The sequence below is a fragment of the Nicotiana tabacum genome, chromosome 4 (genome assembly GCF_000715075.1).
Source record: "Nicotiana tabacum cultivar K326 chromosome 4, ASM71507v2, whole genome shotgun sequence".
Classification (NCBI taxonomy): domain Eukaryota; kingdom Viridiplantae; phylum Streptophyta; class Magnoliopsida; order Solanales; family Solanaceae; genus Nicotiana; species Nicotiana tabacum.
Window position 1 is genome coordinate 63,304,183 of NC_134083.1, and position 11,686 is coordinate 63,315,868.

The following is an 11,686-nucleotide window of genomic DNA, read 5'->3' on the forward strand; positions in this document are numbered from 1 at the left end:
CAGTGAAGCTTGTACATATTTGAATATTGACCCCGAACCGCCATCAAATCTCAAATTTTGGCAGACTTCGTGGCCGACTTCACACCGACCCTAATTCCTGAGGTCGAGAAGGAGTTGTTGTTGAACTCAGGGACCTCTTCCAGAATCTGGACCTTCTTTACGGATGGTGCCACGAACGCAAAAGGGTCCGGACTTGACATTGTGTTGAAGCCACAAATGGGTAATGTAGTTAGGCAATCTATTAGAACTGTAAAATTGACTAACAATGAGGCCGAGTATGAGGCCATGATTGCAGGTCTTGAACTGGATAAATGCCTGGGGGTCGAGGGGATCGAAGCTAAGTGCAATTCCCTCCTCGTAGTGAACCAAGTCAATGGGACGTTCGAAGTCAAAGAGGAACAGATGCGAAGATACATTGATAATCTATAGGTGATGTTACATCGATTCAGGGAATGGACTTTACAACATGTGCCTCGGGATCAAAACAGCGAGGCCGATGCTCTTGCTAACTTGGGATCGTCAGTCGATGATGATGAATTCAACTCAGGGACGCTCGTACAACTCATGAAGTCGGTAGTGGAAAAAGGTCATGCCGAGATAAACTCCACAAGATTAACCTGGGACTAGAGAAATAAATACATAGATTACCTGAAGACCAAAAAATTTCCCTCGGATCTTAAAGAATCTAGAGCTCTGCGTACGAAGGCGGCCCGGTTCAGCTTATCCGAAGACGGTACCCTATTCAGAAGAACATTCGATGGCCCACTCGCCAAATGTTTAGGATCAGGGGACACCGAGTATGTTTTAAGGGAAGTCCACAAGGGCACCTGCGGGAATTATTCGGGCGCCGAGTCGTTGGTTCAGAAGATAATCAGAGCCGGCTACTACTGGATTGACATGGAAAAAGACGCAAAGGTGTTCGTGCAAAAATGTGATGAATGTCAGAGGCATGCTCCGATGATCCATCAGCCCGGGGAACTGCTGCATTCGATCTTATCACTGTGGTCGTTCATGAAATGGGGAATGGACATCGTTGGTCCCCTTCCCTGGGCGCCTGGTAAGGCTCAATTTAACTTATTTATGACTGATTATATTTCTAAGTGGGTAGAAGACCAGGAATTTGAGAAAGTCACGGAGAAGGAAGTAATTGATTTCATATGGGACTACATAATATGTCGATTCAGAATGCCGGCCGTGATCGTGTGTGACAATGGGAAGCAGTTCATCGGTAGCAAAGTGAGCAAGTTTTTCGAGGATTATAAAAGCAAAAGGATCCTATCAACGCCCTATCACCCTAGTGGAAAGGGGCAAGCAGAGTCAACGAACAAAACCATACTCCAAAACCTCAAAAAGAGGTTAACCGACGCCAAAGGGAAATGGAAGAAAATCTTTCCCGAAGTCCTATGGGCATATCGTACGACCTCAAAATCCAGTACCGGGGCTACCTCGTTCTCGTTGGTGAAGCTCTTATACCGGTCAAAGTAGGAGAACCGAGTCCCAGGTTCCGATATGCGATTGAAGAATCAAATAATGAGGCCATGAGTACATACTTAGAACTGTTAGACGAAAGGCGTGAGGCCGCCCTTGTCCGGTTGGCCGCCCAAAAACAACGGATTAAAAGATATTACAATCAGAGAGCCAACCTTCGACACTTGAATATCGTGGACTTAGTGTTAAGAAAGGTTACTCTGAGCACCCGGAACCCGAACAAAGGGAAGTTGGGACCGAATTGAGAAGGTCCTTATCGAATTATAGAGATCATCGGCAAAGGATCGTACAAACTCGAAACGGTGAACGGTGAGCGGCTACCGAAGTACAACTAGAACATAACCCACTTAAAACGATAATATTGCTTAAGGTACGACCCCAATCATTATCTTTCTTTAAATATATTACGGATGGGACTAACACTCGCAGGTAACAATCAAGGAATGATGCAACTATTAGGCCTGAAAGTACACGTTGCACTCTTTTTTCCTTGAACCGGTTTTGTCCCAAATGGGTTTTCCGGCAAGGTTTTTAACGAGGCAATAATGGATCCTGCTAACTTAGAATTGAAGACCGCTATGAACCGGAGTCAAGGTTCACATCATCAGTATCTGAGCCCTCTCTAAGATCAGCCCTGAATACTGGGGGCCATCACCCTCGGGTAATGATTTTAGCAAGGAAGGAAACTTCATGCTTAGACAAATCTAGGCTTGGTGGATAGAATTTGTTGTAAGGGCCAAACAGTCAAATTAACCATGCCCACATAGACCACTTAAGCCATAACATGAAGCTTGTACACATTTGCAATCTTGTATGTTGCACACAAATAAAAGAAAATTTCTACCTTGAAGATACATATTTTGTCTCTCAAACAAATTACTTTATTTTGTTCCTTAAAGACATCGGGTCCAAGGGACACCTCTGTCTGAATCTAAGAGATCACCCCCGCTCGAGGACTACCATCATGGACAAGCCCGGACAGCTCGGGCTATGAAGCCCGGAGGCACAAAACCTACTAGGCAGTGACCGAACTTCAAAGGCTACGGCCATCCCTATTCGGGGACTGTTGTCCCGGACGAGCTCGGATGACTTGGGATAATAAGCCCATTGGGCAGCACCCGAACATAAGAGGCTAGGACCGTCCTAGAACAGCCCGGAGACATCCGAGATCCATAACCAAAACAAACGGCCTCAACAAAATACAAAAGTACAAAAGAAAAGAAAACTCTACAAGGAACCTAAGAAGCCTGATCTTCGCCGGATCCCGCCTCGTCACGGTAACCATTGGGGTCTTCCCCGTCCTCGGATCTACCAGTACCCTCAAAATCTTCCTCTTCTTCGGGGTAAACCAACTTCTTGGCCTCGGCCTCGAGCCTCTTAACATTTTCAATCTCGGCCGATAAATCGAACCCCCGAGTATGAACTTCCTCGAGACCCTCCCTCCGGGACTGCCACCTCACATATTTGACGATTGCCTTTATTCGTTGTTGAGCTACCTCAGCATCAGCTTTATACTGGGCCACCATCTCTTTAGCATCAGCCCTAGTTATTTCCACCACTGGCTTGGCCGCTTCAAGCTCCTTGGCAAGGGTATCTCGTGTGGAGACGACTGAGCCCAGCTGAGACTGGAGGTCTTCGAATTTTTGGGACCGGATATCAGCCTGCTTCTTTATCGATCAAAGTTGGGCCTCTACCGAGGCCAGCTACTCCCGGGCGGTCTCCTTTTCCGAAGCCAATCGGTCCATATTTCCCTTCCACTCCTCGGCCATGGCCTTCACTTCATCAATCTCAGCCCCGATCTGATCGACCCGATCAACCTTCTGTTGGACCTGTGGATTTTAACCGTTAGACACCGTGCCTAGCTCATCATCACTAACTTCAAAGATTTTTAGCTGTTCTAACAGGTCGGTATGCTCCTTCTGAGCCACATCCAACTAGGCTCGGAGGCTCTTGACTTCTCCTTCACGTTGCTTGCTGAGAAATTTATACATGCCTCTCTTCTCAGCAAGCTATTTAACTTCGGCCTCGAGTTGGCTCAACTCATCCCGGTACCAGAAGAAGGTCTCGTGGTGGAGAACCGAGGCCTACAAATACGAGAAAGGATATTAGAATTATAAAAAAATAGTTCAAATATTAGAAGATATCTTAGAATCATCGAGGATTATCGAGAATTACCCATTTCAGTGCTTCTTGTGCTTCATTGAACATGCATGACGTGTCTACCTCGTTCATTTTTGGCATGGTCTTCTTCGGTTACCAGACACCGGAGGTAACTGGCTATCCCTATGAGGGCGAAAAGCATCCAGGCATCCTCGGGAACAGTGATAACGACAGTCCGCTTCCGACCAGAATCCGTGCTCGGAGCAAGGAACCGATTGGTTAATCTCAGGCTCGGGCTCAAGCTCGACCTTCCAGTAGTCGAAGGTGGACTTTTCTTCGGCACCTCTAAGTCACCCAACCCGGTAAAATCCTCCGGGGCGGATGAGTCTATACCGTCAAAAAGGCCTTGGAGGGGAACATCCGTGCCATGGACCTCCTCATGGGATCGCTCTTTCGTCGTTCGGGCTTCATCGAACATTGACTATGTGAAAGAAGGTGATCCCTAAATATCTATAATGCCGGGTGGGGCAGAACCAGCATCTCATGAGTCCTCAGCCCTTACCTCGGCATCAGCCTCGCAAACTTGAGAGGGATTAGCTTCATTCGTTTCCCCCTCGGCTGCCACCCGTTCCTCGGGGACAGATGGCTCATGGGTCATAAAGATGCCATCCTCCTCGGGCTCGTCTTTGAGACGGAGGAGTGATTCCGAGTCAAGCACTCGGGAGGTGGATGTTTCTTTTGGCTTACGAACCAGCCTCCTTTTCATTTTCGTTTTCTCTGAGCTCGGTGAACTCAAGGTCCTTTTTATTTTCTTCTCCCCTGTTATGGCCCCAGACTGTCCCGAAGCAGAAGAATCGGCAAGTAAGTCCTCATCCCCAACCGGGGGCCTAAGCTCAACGGTCTTAGGCAAACCTGCAAAAGAGAAGTAAAGAAAAAATAATAAGAACGTAATGAGAAAAAGCCTAACACAACCTACTTGGGGAAGAAATCTTACCATGGGAACGGGCCTCCCATCGGCCCTTCGAGAGTTTGCGCCACGAGCGCTCGGAGTAGGGCATTTGTGAGACAATACCTTCAACTCACTCCTTGAGTCGAGGGATAACATTTGGACTCAAGCGACAACTGCACCACCATGAATACCAATGCGAAAAAGAGAGATGAACACGAAATCAACATTCGAGGGAAAGTTTTACTTACGTAATACATTCGACTTCTCGGGGAATGGTCTGAATTCGGCCGAGATCAAATTCGAGGTCCTCACCCGGACAAAATGACCCTGCCAGCCTCGATCCCAATCCTCATCGATGCTCGAAAATGGGGCTTTGCTGGCCCAGTATACAAGCTTTATCAGTCCCCTCCCCCCTCCCCCCGAAAGATTTTTGGACTGTATAAACGGAGCAAATGATCGATGGTGAAGATGCACAAATCAATTTTATTCACAAAAAATCGGAGGAGGATCACAATCCTCCATAGTGAAGGGTGAATTTGGTCGAGGCATACGTTATACGTCTTGCAGAAGTCCAAGATGACTGGATCCACCGGGCCCAATGTAAAGGGATAAGTGTAAATACTCAGATATCTCTCGACATGGGTAGTAATGGCCTCTTCGGAGTCGGGGACCATGATGTCTTTGTCGGCCCAGTTGTAGTCTTTTTGGACTGTGGAGGGGGAGGGTCCTCTTCGGTGATTGAGCAAATGTATCTCGAGGTATCCTCACGCCGACCTTGTACCGAAGAAGGCTTCTCGACCTTGAATTTGTCAGCGATCAAACAACCTCCGGGAATGAACATCTTCAAGGGAGGTTCAGGAGTCGGTTCATCAATAGCCACGTTAGCAGCAGGTCTCCCGAGGTCGACCACATCGAAAGTAGTTTCGGTAATCGTTTGGGAAGTAGAAGTGACCTTTTGGGGAATATATTTTGAGATTTTTGCCATTGTTATAGGGGAAAGCTTGAAAGAGATAGAGAAAGGTTGAAAGGTGGAAGCTTAGATGTGTTGGCTAGAATGGATGATGAGTAAAAATTTCAAAGAAATCTCGAATAACGGAGATAAAAATACTAGAACGTGAAAAAGAGTAGTAAAATCTTGAGGGTACGAGGGTAGACGGTTCAATGTAAAGTAAAAAATAAATGAAAGAGGGGCTATTTATAGTGGTTCCGCGACGTTTCGCCTCCAGGGACAGCCGACCGACAGTTGACGTGCATTTAATGCCACTATGAAATGACTGACGAGACGTTTCGGGCTTTTTGTCGTTTATGACACGATGTATTGGAGAAGAAATCGGGATGTTCATGTCGTTTCTCATCAGCTCGCTTTCCGATAAACGAGGGGACAATCTGTATACGGGTAAAAACCGGGCTCATGATACACTTCAGCTTCCATTATGGTAAAATGGGCTCAAAGATGATCGCGAAGGATCGGGATCGAAGTAAAGGTCTCATCGAGTCAGAATCTGGGGGCACGTTGTCTGCCTTCGAAAATATCGGGGTCATGAGTCGAGATCGATCCAAATTCTGGTAGACTTCGGGTAATCGAACACGACCAACGGAAGGCCGTAATATCCGCGACCGATCGAATATCACGGTGTGAATCTCGGCACGTATCGATGAAGAACCGGCAATCAGTTAAACAGAAGAATTTTTACCTTTTATAGAGTTATACTTAGAGTAGGATTCCCCTACTATATAAAGGAGGGTTTGATAATCATTAGACACATTGTAACACACATTCCAAAGCAATATACTACTATTTTCACTATTATTGTAAGTTTTTTCTCTCGTTCATCATAGTTGTCCAGTGTGAGCCCGGATCGAGGGTGAATTCTTCACTGAGGCTGGAATCATCCTCCTCGCGTGGTTTGAATTTACTGTATCTTTACTTGTCCATTCTAACTCAATTTATCATTTTGTATCAAAATAATCCGCATATCCTTCAAACCACTTACAAATTTAATTGTTATCCGATTTTGAGGGTAAACACGTAGAACTTCATATTACGTACTAGTTGATTCTCTAGTTTTTGATATATCCAGGGAGCTTAATAATGTCATTACTGATCTCGGGCTAAACCTTAATTAATAAGAAAACTTAAAAGCAATATTTAATAAAATTATTTGTCTATATCATTATTTGAAGTGAGAGTCTAAGAGAAAATGTAAGAAAGAATTAAAAAGTATATGCAATATTTCAAACTACTTAATAACCCTTGTTATTGACAATACATATATGAGGAAGGAACAAAAAAAGAGCCTGGATAATTATAAATAAAATAGAAGAATTGATCAATGAACTGAATGTTGTGAACTAGATCTGTTTATTGCATCACCTATCTGTGTGATTGCCTCCCAATTGAAATATGAAAATTCAAAAATATTTGATTATAGGAAGAAAAATAACGAAAGCAGGTTAGAAAATTAGATATATTTTACTGATTAAACAAATAGAGAGAAAGAATTAGAAGCAGAATTAAAGTTAATAAGCGCTCAATAATGCAGCAGACACATTATAGTACCAAAGAATGTCACGGGTATCAGCTTGTTTTAAAATTCATGACATAAATAGTTGATTATATCAGTAGTCATCACTTTAAATTTTAAAATCACCTCAATTAGGATAATTGTTGTTTCGAAGTGACTTACGATACAACATGCATGCTATTTTGTAAGAAGCCCTCTCGTTCTCTCTCAAACGCAATTATTTGAGTAAAACTCGCCAAGCAACCCACACAATACTAAAGAGCGTCACGTAACTTTTCAAAACTCATGCACCTATTTAAAAAAAATTATAACATAAATCATTAATTACACTAGTGGCCACTTCAAGTTTTTTAATTACCTCAATTAGGGCAATCGTCATGTCGTTTGGAAGCGGCTTATCATGCACATGTATATTCTAAAGAAGCTCTCTATTTTTCTCTCTCTCGCAAAATTAAGAAAGTGACTTATCATACAATACTAAAGAATGTCGCGTAACTTTTCAAAACTCACGCACCCATTTAAGAAAAATTCATGACATTAACTATTAATTACAATAGTGGTCACTTTAAGTTTTTAATTAACCTCAATTAGGGCAACCGTCATGTTGTTTGGAAGCGACTTACCATGCACGTGCATATTATTCTAAAAGAAGCTCTCTCTTTATCTCGCGAAATTAAGAAAGTGACTTATCGGATAATACTAATTAGGAAGGTCACGTAACTTTTCAAAACTCACACACCTATTTTTTTAAAAAATCATGACATAAATCATTAATTACACAAGCAGTCACTTTAAGTTTTTAAATACCTCAATAAGGGCAATCGTCATGTTGTTTGGAAGCGACTTACCATGCACATGCACGTTATTCTAAAAGCCCTCCCATTCTTTCTCTCGTAAAATTAAGAAAGTGTCTTATCATACAACAGGTACGTTACTCTAAAAAAAAGCTCACCCTCAGCTAGTTTAGAATTGCCTATTTTATAATATTCACTTAAATCATCAATTGCACTATTGCTCAACTACGCCCGTAATCGTATTGCTGTTGGGAAGCTGCCAACAATAATTAAAAACGGTAAAATTAAATAAATAGTCAGAACAAAATATATTTGACTTTTCGCCTCGAGCGAAGTTTCTACAAACACATACAGTGACAAGCTGCTTTACTTTAATCACATCATATAACTTTTTCTATGAAAGCCAGTAATTATTGTTGAGTAGAATAATTACTGCTCGCCCTCAAGGAACAATAGTGTTGCTTAATTTCCCCTAAATAAGCTTTAATTACTACCACAAATTTCCTATTCAATCAGCTTAATTTTTAATTAATCCTTTGTTTTACCACTAATAATTGGTTTTCTAAACACTCGATCTTTTAATTTTCTGTTATTTCCCTTCTTCAATCACCCAATCAGTTGTCTTTGCTTTATGATTCTTATTTATTTTCACAAGCAGTTAGTTGTTTATCGCTAGAGACTCTGAAGTTATTCAAAGCTGGTAAAAAGTTACTTTTTTGTGAAAGCTGAAAATATTTTCAGAATTGTTTTTCAACCAAATGCCATTTAGAGAAAAAAAATTCAGGTTTTTCAGAAATTGAAAAACTTTCCTCTAAGGATGTTTGGTTGCGAGAAAGTCGGAATATATGAAAAAAACAATCGCAAGATTTTTCAACATTTTCTTCAAACTAACGCTAAGTCATCCAAATCATGGTTAATCATTTTCCACATATTAATGTTATTAAGTGCTATAACTATTGCTGAGACGCCTTTCGTTATAGTTCATTATTTTATTTATTGTTTTCATCACTTAATGTTAGAAATCGACCCAAATAAGAAGGAAATATTTTATTTCATTTTATGTTAGTTGTCAAGAGTTTTTTTTTTCCATCTAAAGTGGTCAAGAGTTCACATACGCGACTTTTGACTTGAGAAGACCTTTTAAAATTTTCTCTTCAGATATTCTTTCCTACTTTCAAAATCTAGTGTGAAAGTATTAAGTCAACGAAACATGTCGCTCAATGGAAGGAGAAAAAAGTATTTTAAGTGGGCGTTTGGACATAAGAATTATAAAATTTTGAGAAAAAAAATTCAAGTAAAAATGGTATTGAAAATTAGAATTGTGTTTGGACATGAATATAATTTTGGGTTATTTTTTAATTTTTTTGAGTGATCTAAAGTGAAAATTTTGAAAAATAGCTTTTTGAAGTTTTTCAAATTTGCTAACAATTCCGAAATTCATTTTCAAGTGAAAATCGAAAATTTTATGGCCAATACTAATTTCGAAAAAAATGAATCTTTTTTTATGGCCAAACAAACCCTAAGTCTTCCGAACTGAAAAGTCATTAATTCATCATACGTCAACATATCGACATACACTTGACCTATATATATAGTCATCCTCACAAAAACGATTTTTCTTGTTCTGGATCCAACCTTATGCTTCATTAAAATACATATGCTGTGAAACTGGCTCGATAGAACTCAATGTTTAGTGGTAGCTCTCGAACACGTACGTTGCACGTGTATCCCATGCTAATTAGTACAAATATTTCAATAAAAATATTACTATAATTAATGTGTAATAAGTTGCGCAAAAATTGAAGAGAAATAATGCAAGTTTAAACTAATGAATGATGAGCCTATTCAACAGATATTTTATTAGCATTGCAGGCACAATCATACTGGAAAACTGCTATCAGTGAATTTCAAAAGTAACATTAGAAAAGGCACCTAATTGGGTGAATAAGGCAAAAAAAAAATATATAGAAAATTAATAGGTCATGATCGGATTCCAAACAGTGATATAGAACCTCAGAAAAAGAGTTTAAAGAGATAGGTGAAGCTTTTGACAGGTATTCTTTTATTTATTTGTAGGTTTCTCTGCTTCATGCTCTAAGACAAAATTGACCCTATTAAAGGAAAACTAATACTAATTTTACATGAAAGAATTTGCATTTTTTTGGTCATGCTTCATCATCCATCATTCTTTTTTTATTTTTTTAAATATCATCATCCATCATTCTGCTACACAGTAACCAATAAGAAATTATCAACTTATAGTTTGAACAAATATTTTCGCATCTGGAAGGAACTTTGTAAAATTATACGGAAGCCTGTAGTACTATTAGTGTAGAAGATGAAAGAAACAAACTGAAACGTGCTTCTAAAAAATTAATAAGAAAATTTATAGCCTGCAGTACTATTAGTGTAGAAGATGAAAAAAGCAAAATTGAAATGTGAAAACAATACTGACTAATAATTAAGAAAATTTATAGTAGTAGCTAAGAAGTCGTCTTGTTTCCTATGGAAGTTAGTTAGTTTTTGTAAGAAATGACTTTAATAAATTAACTTTTGAGTTAGTAGGGTATTTAGGTCATTTAATTTTAGAAGGATATTTTAGTAAATAATCTCATCCAAAAGTTTTCATGTTTATAATACAGTACTAGTCCTTGGGCACACACGTTGCGCGTCTGTCCCATATAATTAGTAAAAAATTATATCGTCTTGTACATGGAAGGTAAAACGCTTTGAATCATGATTGTATTTATAAGAAAAAGATTGCGCTTAGAAATCATTTCTAATAACAATCTAAATATTTAAGCTAAGAAAAATAAAAGGAGAAGATAAAATGTTAGCTCAAAAATATTGTTTGATTTTTTAAGAACCGTAAATGTTAGCTCAAAAAAACTATTATACGCTGAAGTTAAAGGGCTTAACTTTGTAAAGTGAAGAATTTAGATACATGAACTTTAATAAATTCTTTGATAATCCCAAATCAAATTTAATGTTACAAAACTAACTTTTGTTATTAATATTGAAGGTATTATTAAAATAACTTTTAAGGGCATAAAAGTTCAATAATAGTATAGGATTATTTTAGTCTTTCTTATTCAACTTTTTATTTTCATGCCTATATTATAGTATGATGATATACACACGCAAACTATAAACAATAATAGAGTTATATGTATATTTCCGAACTGATCATCTTATAACTCACATTCCACAGCTAGCATTTAAATTATTTTGGATCTGGCACTGCTGATTAAAGAGATACGTAGCTAGACCACATGTTATGTTGGTGTATTTTTATGTGGCATTTTAATATTAAAATTATATTATGCAATAATTTTTTATTACCCATGATCTTGAGAAGTGTCATAACTCCTACTAACCCACTACTTTATGATGTAGACAACACCGTAACTCTTTATTAATTACTCCTCCATATTCTACTACTAATTACACACTAATTCATCAATTAACCCTTGTTTTTCATAATCTCATAACTTATTATTCTACTTTCTTCTAATTTAATTCAAGGAAGAATTTCTACAACTATAAATAGGAGTCTTCCTTCCATAATCTATTGTCTAAAAAAATATTGTAGAGTGCATGAAAACGTGAGGTTAAAATTGTGGGGGAAAAAAGAGTTTTACTTTGTTGAAGGAATGTGCGTAGATAATAAATTTGCGTCGAAAAAATATAATCAAGACCGAAAATATTGCAACAATCGTAGACTCTGATTTTAAATAATATTAGTGTACAATCTCTATGATTCCTCTGATTCTTCTTTCCAACATTTAATAAACTCAAGGGCCTTTGAGCTTGATCTTGAATCTATATTT